Source organism: Podarcis liolepis, assembly GCF_965112155.1.
Source record: "Podarcis liolepis genome assembly, contig: HAP1_SCAFFOLD_47, whole genome shotgun sequence".
Lineage (NCBI taxonomy): Eukaryota > Metazoa > Chordata > Lepidosauria > Squamata > Lacertidae > Podarcis > Podarcis liolepis.
In genome coordinates this window covers 245,986-256,680 of record NW_028148728.1, presented here as the reverse complement: position 1 = coordinate 256,680, position 10,695 = coordinate 245,986, and positions in this window count along the sequence as shown.

The window sequence follows — 10,695 nt, the reverse complement described above, 5'->3', positions numbered from 1 at the left end:
GCCCCGGGGTCAGAATTTCAGCAAAAATATGACTTTTGGCAATTCACTCAAAAATGATGTCAGAAGCTTGCAAATGCTCCCCTGAAAGGTTTGGCAGTCGAAACAGAAGGCTTTTTATCACAGGACAAGAAATCAGCCCTCAAAAACTTAACCGGCGGAAAATATTTTTTAGAAAAAATCCCTAAGCCCCGGGGTCACAATTTCAGCAAAAATCTGACTTTTGGCAATTCACTCAAAAATGATGTCAGAAGCTTGCAAATGCTCCCCTGAAAGTGTTGTCGATGGAAACAGAAGGCTTTTTATCACAGGACAAGAAATCAGCCCTCAACAACTTAACCGTCGGAAAATATTTTTTTGAAAAAATCCCTGAGCCCCGGGGTCACAATTTCAGCAAAAATCTGACTTTTGGCAATTCACTCAAAAATGATGTCAGAAGCTTGCAAATGCTCCCCTGAAAGCGTTGTCGATGGAAACAGAAGGCTTTTTATCACAGGACAAGAAATCAGCCTTCAACAACTTAACCGGCAGAAAATATTTTTTTGAAAAAATCCCTGAGCAAAAAACTGACTTTTGGCAATTCATTCAAAAATGGTGCCAACCGGTTGCAAATGCTCCCCTGAAAGCTTTGGCGATGGAAACAGAAGGCTTTTTATCACAGGACAAGAAATCAGCTCTCAAAAACTTAACCGGCGGAAAATATTTTTTTGAAAAAATCCCTAAGCCCCGGGGTCAGAATTTCAGCTAAAATATGACTTTTGGCAATTCACTCAAAAATGATGTCAGAAGCTTGCAAATGCTCCCCTGAAAGCGTTGTCGATGGAAACAGAAGGCTTTTTATCACAGGACAAGAAATCAGCCCTCAACAACTTAACCGGCGGAAAATATTTTTTTGAAAAAATCCCTAAGCCCCGGGGTCACAATTTCAGCAAAAATCTGACTTTAGGCAATTCACTAAAAAATGGTTCCAACCGGTTGCAAATGCTCCCCTGAAAGGTTTGGCATTCGAAACAGAAGGCTTTTTATCACAGGACAAGAAATCAGCCCTCAAAAACTTAACCGGCGGAAAATATTTTTTTGAAAAAATCCCTAATCCCCGGGGTCACAATTTCAGCAAAATTCTGACTTTTGGCAATTCACTCAAAAATTGTGCCAACCGGTTGCAAATGCTCCCCTGAAAGGTTTGGCAGTCGAAATAGAAGGCTTTTTATCACACGACAAGAAATCAGCCCTCAACAACTTAACCGGCGGAAAATATTTTTTTGAAAAAATCCCTAAGCCCCGGGGTCACAATTTCAGCAAAAATCTGACTTTTGGCAATTCACTCAAAAATGGTGCCAACCGGTTGCAAATGCTCCCCTGAAAGGTTTGGCAGTCGAAACAGAAGGCTTTTTATCACAGGACAAGAAATCAGCCCTCAACAACTTATCCGGCGGAAAATATTTTTTTGAAAAAATCCCTAAGCCACAGGGTCAGAATTTCAGCAAAAATATGACTTTTGGCAATTCACTCAAAAATGGTGCCATTCGGTTGCAAATGCTCCCCTGAAAGCTTTGGCAGTCGAAACAGAAGGCTTTTTATCACAGGACAAGAAATCTGCCCTCAACCACTTAACTGGCGGAAAATATTTTTTTGAAAAAATCCCTAAGCCCCGGGGTCACAATTTCAGCAAAAATTTGACTTTTGGAAATTCACTCAAAAATGATGTCAGAAGCTTGCAAATGCTCCCCTGAAAGCGTTGTCGATGGGAACAGAAGGCTTTTTATCACAGGACAAGAAATCAGCCTTCAACAACATAACCGGCAGAAAATATTTTTTTGAAAAAATCCCTGAGCAAAAATCTGACTTTTGGCAATTCACTCAAAAATGGTGCCAACCGGTTGCAAATGCTCCCCTGAAAGCTTTGGCGATGGAAACAGAAGGCTTTTTATCACAGGACAAGAAATCAGCCCTTAAAAACTTAACCGGCGGAAAATATTTTTTTGAAAAAATCCCTAAGCCCCGGGGTCAGAATTTCAGCAAAAATATGACTTTTGGCAATTCAAGCAAAAATGATGTCAGAAGCTTGCAAATGCTCCCCTGAAAGCGTTGTCGATGGAAACAGAAAGCTTTGTATCACAGGACAAGAAACCAGCCCTCAAAAACTTAATTGGCAGAAAATATCTTTTTGAAAAAATCCCTAAGCCCCGGGGTCACAATTTCAGAAAAAATCTGACTTTTGGCAATTCACTCAAAAATGATGCCAGAAGCTTGCAAATGCTCCCCTGAAAGGTTTGGCAGTCGAAACAGAAGGCATTTTATCAGCGGACAAGAAATCAGCCCTCAAAAACTTAACCGGCGGAAAATATTTTTTTGAAAAAATCCCTAAGCCCCGGGGTCAGAATTTCAGCAAAAATCTGACTTTTGGCAATTCACTCAAAAATGGTGCCAACTGGTTGCAAATGCTCCCCTGAAAGGTTTGGCAGTCGAAACAGAAGGCTTTTTATCACAGGACAAGAAATCAGCCCTCAAAAACTTAACCGGCGGAAAATATTTTTTTGAAAAAATCCCTAAGCCCCGGGGTCAGAATTTCAGCTAAAATATGACTTTTGGCAATTCACTCAAAAATGATGTCAGAAGCTTGCAAATGCTCCCCTGAAAGCGTTGTCGATGGAAACAGAAGGCTTTTTATCACAGGACAAGAAATCAGCCCTCAACAACTTAACCGGCGGAAAATATTTTTTTGAAAAAATCCCTAATCCCCGTTGTCACAATTTCAGCAAAAATCTGACTTTTGGCAATTCACTCAAAAATGGTGCCAACCGGTTGCAAATGCTCCCCTGAAAGCTTTGGCGATCGAAACAAAAGGCTTTTTATCACAGGGCAAGAAATCAGCCCTCAAAAACTTAACCGGCGGAAAATATTTTTTTGAAAAAATCCCTAAGCCCCGGGGTCACAATTTCAGCAAAAATCTGACTTTAGGCAATTCACTAAAAAATGGTTCCAACCGGTTGCAAATGCTCCCCTGAAAGGTTTGGCATTCGAAACAGAAGGCTTTTTATCACAGGGCAAGAAATCAGCCCTCAAAAACTTAACCGGCGGAAAATATTTTTTTGAAAAAATCCCTAATCCCCGGGGTCACAATTTCAGCAAAAATCTGACTTTAGGCAATTCACTAAAAAATGGTTCCAACCGGTTGCAAATGCTCCCCTGAAAGGTTTGGCATTCGAAACAGAAGGCTTTTTATCACAGGACAAGAAATCAGCCCTCAAAAACTTAACCGGCGGAAAATATTTTTTTGAAAAAATCCCTAAGCCCCGGGGTCAGAATTTCAGCAAAAATCTGACTTTTGGCAATTCACTCAAAAATGGTGCCAACTGGTTGCAAATGCTCCCCTGAAAGGTTTGGCAGTCGAAACAGAAGGCTTTTTATCACAGGACAAGAAATCAGCCCTCAAAAACTTAACCGGCGGAAAATATTTTTTTGAAAAAATCCCTAAGCCCCGGGGTCAGAATTTCAGCTAAAATATGACTTTTGGCAATTCACTCAAAAATGATGTCAGAAGCTTGCAAATGCTCCCCTGAAAGCGTTGTCGATGGAAACAGAAGGCTTTTTATCACAGGACAAGAAATCAGCCCTCAACAACTTAACCGGCGGAAAATATTTTTTTGAAAAAATCCCTAATCCCCGTTGTCACAATTTCAGCAAAAATCTGACTTTTGGCAATTCACTCAAAAATGGTGCCAACCGGTTGCAAATGCTCCCCTGAAAGCTTTGGCGATCGAAACAAAAGGCTTTTTATCACAGGGCAAGAAATCAGCCCTCAAAAACTTAACCGGCGGAAAATATTTTTTTGAAAAAATCCCTAAGCCCCGGGGTCACAATTTCAGCAAAAATCTGACTTTAGGCAATTCACTAAAAAATGGTTCCAACCGGTTGCAAATGCTCCCCTGAAAGGTTTGGCATTCGAAACAGAAGGCTTTTTATCACAGGACAAGAAATCAGCCCTCAAAAACTTAACCGGCGGAAAATATTTTTTTGAAAAAATCCCTAATCCCCGGGGTCACAATTTCAGCAAAATTCTGACTTTTGGCAATTCACTCAAAAATTGTGCCAACCGGTTGCAAATGCTCCCCTGAAAGGTTTGGCAGTCGAAATAGAAGGCTTTTTATCACACGACAAGAAATCAGCCCTCAACAACTTAACCGGCGGAAAATATTTTTTTGAAAAAATCCCTAAGCCCCGGGGTCACAATTTCAGCAAAAATCTGACTTTTGGCAATTCACTCAAAAATGGTGCCAACCGGTTGCAAATGCTCCCCTGAAAGGTTTGGCAGTCGAAACAGAAGGCTTTTTATCACAGGACAAGAAATCAGCCCTCAACAACTTATCCGGCGGAAAATATTTTTTTGAAAAAATCCCTAAGCCCCGGGGTCACAATTTCAGCAAAAATATGACTTTTGGCAATTCACTCAAAAATGGTGCCATTCGGTTGCAAATGCTCCCCTGAAAGCTTTGGCATTCGAAACAGAAGGCTTTTTATCACAGGACAAGAAATCTGCCCTCAACCACTTAACTGGCGGAAAATATTTTTTTGAAAAAATCCCTAAGCCCCGGGGTCACAATTTCAGCAAAAATTTGACTTTTGGAAATTCACTCAAAAATGATGTCAGAAGCTTGCAAATGCTCCCCTGAAAGCGTTGTCGATGGAAACAGAAGGCTTTTTATCACAGGACAAGAAATCAGCCTTCAACAACATAACCGGCAGAAAATATTTTTTTGAAAAAATCCCTGAGCAAAAATCTGACTTTTGGCAATTCACTCAAAAATGGTGCCAACCGGTTGCAAATGCTCCCCTGAAAGCTTTGGCGATGGAAACAGAAGGCTTTTTATCACAGGACAAGAAATCAGCCCTTAAAAACTTAACCGGCGGAAAATATTTTTTTGAAAAAATCCCTAAGCCCCGGGGTCAGAATTTCAGCAAAAATATGACTTTTGGCAATTCAAGCAAAAATGATGTCAGAAGCTTGCAAATGCTCCCCTGAAAGCGTTGTCGATGGAAACAGAAAGCTTTGTATCACAGGACAAGAAACCAGCCCTCAAAAACTTAATTGGCAGAAAATATCTTTTTGAAAAAATCCCTAAGCCCCGGGGTCACAATTTCAGAAAAAATCTGACTTTTGGCAATTCACTCAAAAATGGTGCCAACCGGTTGCAAATGCTCCCCTGAAAGCGTTGTCGATGGAAACAGAAGGCTTTTTATCACAGGAAAAGAAATCAGCCCTCAACAACTTAAACGGCGGAAAATATTTTTTTGAAAAAATGCCTAAGCCCCGGGGTCAGAATTTCAGCAAAAATATGACTTTTGGCAATTCACTCAAAAATGGTGCCAACCGGTTGCAAATGCTCCCCTGAAAGCGTTGTCGATGGAAACAGAAGGCTTTTTATCACAGGACAAGAAATCAGCCCTCAAAAACTTAACCGGCGGAAAATATTTTTTTGAAAAAATCCATGAGCAAAAAACTGACTTTTGGCAATTCATTCAAAAATGGTGCCAACCGGTTGCAAATGCTCCCCTGAAAGCTTTGGCGATGGAAACAGAAGGCTTTTTATCACAGGACAAGAAATCAGCCCTCAAAAACTTAACCGGCGGAAAATATTTTTTTGAAAAAATCCCTAAGCCCCGGGGTCACAATTTCAGCAAAAATCTGACTTTTGGCAATTCACTCAAAAATGATGTCAGAAGCTTGCAAATGCTCCCCTGAAAGTGTTGTCGATGGAAACAGAAGGCTTTTTATCACAGGACAAGAAATCAGCCCTCAACAACTTAACCGTCGGAAAATATTTTTTTGAAAAAATCCCTGAGGGGTCACAATTTCAGCAAAAATCTGACTTTTGGCAATTCACTCAAAAATGATGCCAACCGGTTGCAAATGCTCCCCTGAAAGCTTTGGCGATGCAAACAGAAGGCTTTTTATCACAGGACAAGAAATCAGCCCTCAACAACTTAACCCGCGGAAATTTTTTTTTGAAAAAATCCCTAAGCCGCGGGGTCACAATTTCAGCAAAAATCTGACTTTTGGCAATTCACTCAAAAATGGTGCCAACCGTTTGCAAATGCTCCCCTGAAAGGTTTGGCATTCGAAACAGAAGGCTTTTTATCACAGGACAAGAAATCAGCCCTCAAAAACTTAACCGGCGGAAAATATTTTTTTGAAAAAATCCCTAATCCCCGGGGTCACAATTTCAGCAAAATTCTGACTTTTGGCAATTCACTCAAAAATTGTGCCAACCGGTTGCAAATGCTCCCCTGAAAGGTTTGGCTGTCGAAATAGAAGGCTTTTTATCACACGACAAGAAATCAGCCCTCAACAACTTAACCGGCGGAAAATATTTTTTTGAAAAAATCCCTAAGCCCCGGGGTCACAATTTCAGCAAAAATCTGACTTTTGGCAATTCACTCAAAAATGGTGCCAACCGGTTGCAAATGCTCCCCTGAAAGGTTTGGCAGTCGAAACAGAAGGCTTTTTATCACAGGACAAGAAATCAGCCCTCAACAACTTATCCGGCGGAAAATATTTTTTTGAAAAAATCCCTAAGCCCCGGGGTCACAATTTCAGCAAAAATATGACTTTTGGCAATTCACTCAAAAATGGTGCCATTCGGTTGCAAATGCTCCCCTGAAAGCTTTGGCATTCGAAACAGAAGGCTTTTTATCACAGGACAAGAAATCTGCCCTCAACCACTTAACTGGCGGAAAATATTTTTTTGAAAAAATCCCTAAGCCCCGGGGTCACAATTTCAGCAAAAATTTGACTTTTGGAAATTCACTCAAAAATGATGTCAGAAGCTTGCAAATGCTCCCCTGAAAGCGTTGTCGATGGAAACAGAAGGCTTTTTATCACAGGACAAGAAATCAGCCTTCAACAACATAACCGGCAGAAAATATTTTTTTGAAAAAATCCCTGAGCAAAAATCTGACTTTTGGCAATTCACTCAAAAATGGTGCCAACCGGTTGCAAATGCTCCCCTGAAAGCTTTGGCGATGGAAACAGAAGGCTTTTTATCACAGGACAAGAAATCAGCCCTTAAAAACTTAACCGGCGGAAAATATTTTTTTGAAAAAATCCCTAAGCCCCGGGGTCAGAATTTCAGCAAAAATATGACTTTTGGCAATTCAAGCAAAAATGATGTCAGAAGCTTGCAAATGCTCCCCTGAAAGCGTTGTCGATGGAAACAGAAAGCTTTGTATCACAGGACAAGAAACCAGCCCTCAAAAACTTAATTGGCAGAAAATATCTTTTTGAAAAAATCCCTAAGCCCCGGGGTCACAATTTCAGAAAAAATCTGACTTTTGGCAATTCACTCAAAAATGGTGCCAACCGGTTGCAAATGCTCCCCTGAAAGCGTTGTCGATGGAAACAGAAGGCTTTTTATCACAGGAAAAGAAATCAGCCCTCAACAACTTAAACGGCGGAAAATATTTTTTTGAAAAAATGCCTAAGCCCCGGGGTCAGAATTTCAGCAAAAATATGACTTTTGGCAATTCACTCAAAAATGGTGCCAACCGGTTGCAAATGCTCCCCTGAAAGCGTTGTCGATGGAAACAGAAGGCTTTTTATCACAGGACAAGAAATCAGCCCTCAAAAACTTAACCGGCGGAAAATATTTTTTTGAAAAAATCCATGAGCAAAAAACTGACTTTTGGCAATTCATTCAAAAATGGTGCCAACCGGTTGCAAATGCTCCCCTGAAAGCTTTGGCGATGGAAACAGAAGGCTTTTTATCACAGGACAAGAAATCAGCCCTCAAAAACTTAACCGGCGGAAAATATTTTTTTGAAAAAATCCCTAAGCCCCGGGGTCACAATTTCAGCAAAAATCTGACTTTTGGCAATTCACTCAAAAATGATGTCAGAAGCTTGCAAATGCTCCCCTGAAAGTGTTGTCGATGGAAACAGAAGGCTTTTTATCACAGGACAAGAAATCAGCCCTCAACAACTTAACCGTCGGAAAATATTTTTTTGAAAAAATCCCTGAGGGGTCACAATTTCAGCAAAAATCTGACTTTTGGCAATTCACTCAAAAATGATGCCAACCGGTTGCAAATGCTCCCCTGAAAGCTTTGGCGATGCAAACAGAAGGCTTTTTATCACAGGACAAGAAATCAGCCCTCAACAACTTAACCCGCGGAAATTTTTTTTTGAAAAAATCCCTAAGCCGCGGGGTCACAATTTCAGCAAAAATCTGACTTTTGGCAATTCACTCAAAAATGGTGCCAACCGTTTGCAAATGCTCCCCTGAAAGGTTTGGCATTCGAAACAGAAGGCTTTTTATCACAGGACAAGAAATCAGCCCTCAAAAACTTAACCGGCGGAAAATATTTTTTTGAAAAAATCCCTAATCCCCGGGGTCACAATTTCAGCAAAATTCTGACTTTTGGCAATTCACTCAAAAATTGTGCCAACCGGTTGCAAATGCTCCCCTGAAAGGTTTGGCTGTCGAAATAGAAGGCTTTTTATCACACGACAAGAAATCAGCCCTCAACAACTTAACCGGCGGAAAATATTTTTTTGAAAAAATCCCTAAGCCCCGGGGTCACTATTTCAGCAAAAATCTGACTTTTGGCAATTCACTCAAAAATGGTGCCAACCGGTTGCAAATGCTCCCCTGAAAGGTTTGGCAGTCGAAACAGAAGGCTTTTTATCACAGGACAAGAAATCAGCCCTCAACAACTTATCCGGCGGAAAATATTTTTTTGAAAAAATCCCTAAGCCCCGGGGTCAGAATTTCAGCAAAAATATGACTTTTGGCAATTCACTCAAAAATGGTGCCAACCGGTTGCAAATGCTCCCCTGAAAGCTTTGGCGATGGAAACAGAAGGCTTTTTATCACAGGACAAGAAATCAGCCCTTAAAAACTTAACCGGCGGAAAATATTTTTTTGAAAAAATCCCTAAGCCCCGGGGTCAGAATTTCAGCAAAAATATGACTTTTGGCAATTCACTCAAAAATGATGTCAGAAGCTTGCAAATGCTCCCCTGAAAGCGTTGTCGATGGAAACAGAAAGCTTTGTATCACAGGACAAGAAACCAGCCCTCAAAAACTTAATTGGCAGAAAATATCTTTTTGAAAAAATCCCTAAGCCCCGGGGTCACAATTTCAGAAAAAATCTGACTTTTGGCAATTCACTCAAAAATGGTGCCAACCGGTTGCAAATGCTCCCCTGAAAGCGTTGTCGATGGAAACAGAAGGCTTTTTATCACAGGAAAAGAAATCAGCCCTCAACAACTTAACCGGCGGAAAATATTTTTTTGAAAAAATGCCTAAGCCCCGGGGTCACAATTTCAGCAAAAATCTGACTTTTGGCAATTCACTCAAAAATGGTGCCAACTGGTTGCAAATGCTCCCCTGAAAGGTTTGGCAGTCGAAACAGAAGGCTTTTTATCACAGGACAAGAAATCAGCCCTCAAAAACTTAACCGGCGGAAAATATTTTTTTGAAAAAATCCCTAAGCCCCGGGGTCAGAATTTCAGCTAAAATATGACTTTTGGCAATTCACTCAAAAATGATGTCAGAAGCTTGCAAATGCTCCCCTGAAAGCGTTGTCGATGGAAACAGAAGGCTTTTTATCACAGGACAAGAAATCAGCCCTCAACAACTTAACCGGCGGAAAATATTTTTTTGAAAAAATCCCTAATCCCCGTTGTCACAATTTCAGCAAAAATCTGACTTTTGGCAATTCACTCAAAAATGGTGCCAACCGGTTGCAAATGCTCCCCTGAAAGCTTTGGCGATCGAAACAAAAGGCTTTTTATCACAGGGCAAGAAATCAGCCCTCAAAAACTTAACCGGCGGAAAATATTTTTTTGAAAAAATCCCTAAGCCCCGGGGTCACAATTTCAGCAAAAATCTGACTTTAGGCAATTCACTAAAAAATGGTTCCAACCGGTTGCAAATGCTCCCCTGAAAGGTTTGGCATTCGAAACAGAAGGCTTTTTATCACAGGGCAAGAAATCAGCCCTCAAAAACTTAACCGGCGGAAAATATTTTTTTGAAAAAATCCCTAATCCCCGGGGTCACAATTTCAGCAAAAATCTGACTTTAGGCAATTCACTAAAAAATGGTTCCAACCGGTTGCAAATGCTCCCCTGAAAGGTTTGGCAGTCGAAACAGAAGGCTTTTTATCACAGGACAAGAAATCAGCCCTCAAAAACTTAACCGGCGGAAAATATTTTTTTGAAAAAATCCCTAAGCCCCGGGGTCAGAATTTCAGCAAAAATCTGACTTTTGGCAATTCACTCAAAAATGGTGCCAACTGGTTGCAAATGCTCCCCTGAAAGGTTTGGCAGTCGAAACAGAAGGCTTTTTATCACAGGACAAGAAATCAGCCCTCAAAAACTTAACCGGCGGAAAATATTTTTTTGAAAAAATCCCTAAGCCCCGGGGTCAGAATTTCAGCTAAAATATGACTTTTGGCAATTCACTCAAAAATGATGTCAGAAGCTTGCAAATGCTCCCCTGAAAGCGTTGTCGATGGAAACAGAAGGCTTTTTATCACAGGACAAGAAATCAGCCCTCAACAACTTAACCGGCGGAAAATATTTTTTTGAAAAAATCCCTAATCCCCGTTGTCACAATTTCAGCAAAAATCTGACTTTTGGCAATTCACTCAAAAATGGTGCCAACCGGTTGCAAATGCTCCCCCGAAAGCTTTGGCGA